Genomic DNA, 1,359 nt, shown 5'->3' on the forward strand with positions numbered 1-1,359 from the left:
TGATGAATGATAGATACATATATAGATAGATAGTTATATAATTGATTTATAGGAGAATGATGTAAGTCAAATAGGAAATATTAGTTTGTAAACGATGTTTTTCTCCAGCCCATGAATGTATTGTGTCATGAAGGCACATATAGCAAATCTGGAATGAAAATACAAAGGCAAAAGACAGTGTGCTCTTGAGGTGTGCGCAGTAGTGAACTAAATATATTCACTGTTCAAGCTTCCTTTCGGTTCAGTTGGTCAGCTGCTTTACATAGAAATTGTAATTATAAGGATAATCCCATTGCATTTTTAAAAAATTTGTTCAAATCTTTATTACTTAATAACCTCAACCCTTCTTACAACTCATTCTTTTTCTTTAGTGAATGACAACTTTATTTCTTAAAGGCTGATGAAAAACCATTATGATTTTTAGTAAAGAAAATACAACATCTCAATTAAAAACTATGGTAACTGTATTTCCTCCTTAAATACTAAGTTTTCTAAAACCCAACTTAAAAACATCTGGCATGCATGTTTAATCTCAACACAATGGGTTGAAGATCAAGTATACATATTACATACATCAAGGCTAAATTACAAATTATAATCATCATCATCATCATCATCATCATCATCATCTTCATGTTTTCTTTCCAATGCATTTGTTGATTCATTGGCAGCATGACACCATGTTAGTGATAATAAGGATGTTTTTGGATTCAATTAATGAAGGACTAATCAGAACATTCTAAACTGACATTGCAGAAATTGATGCTTTTACAGCTGGGTTCTGTGAAGTGGGCATCTGTACTGTAAACCTTTGCCCTGTGAGGGGCATTGGAGTCCCTACTCTAGTTGAAACTGACATGGTTTGTGGGGTTGGTGTGCCAAGTGTGAGGGTACTTAGTCTGCTAGCAACTGAACCAACACTTAACCGTGGAACTGTTATTCTTCCCACAGAAGTAGATGCCTTTTTTGTAAGGATTTAAGTCTACAGTTTGGAGCAGTCAAGCAATATCTATCAGGTGGCAATCTAGGACATGGCTTGATCAATGGCAATGGGGTTTGACTTCTTTGCCTATCAATATCTAATAAAACATCTCTTGGGGGAGCAGAGGTAAGAGACTGGTCAGCACGACACTGGATTGCCAATCGCACATCCTCTGCATCAATGGTAGCTTTCTTAGCTTGGCTTAAATACATTTTTGCATCATCTAGAATTGAGGTCATATATAGGAAGGCAAACTCCAGCATCTGATTTATAACTCTTGGCTCATATTCTGTAATCCCCACATCCTTCAGGATTTGTGTCATCATCTGTGCATCTTTCAGCATGCTCTTGGGAGAAGCCATCTTGCCAGACTCCAT

At 36.4% G+C, this 1,359-nt stretch overlaps 1 pseudogene; it reads right to left on the minus strand.

Moving 5' to 3' along the window:
- Positions 1-585: 585 nt before the first annotated feature.
- Positions 586-1,359, minus strand: LOC139019478 (transcription initiation factor TFIID subunit 9-like; annotated as a pseudogene).

The sequence above is a fragment of the Myotis yumanensis genome, unplaced genomic scaffold, assembly GCF_028538775.1.
Source record: "Myotis yumanensis isolate MYYU_CA2020_CCGP unplaced genomic scaffold, mMyoYum1.0.hap1 SCAF_11, whole genome shotgun sequence".
Classification (NCBI taxonomy): domain Eukaryota; kingdom Metazoa; phylum Chordata; class Mammalia; order Chiroptera; family Vespertilionidae; genus Myotis; species Myotis yumanensis.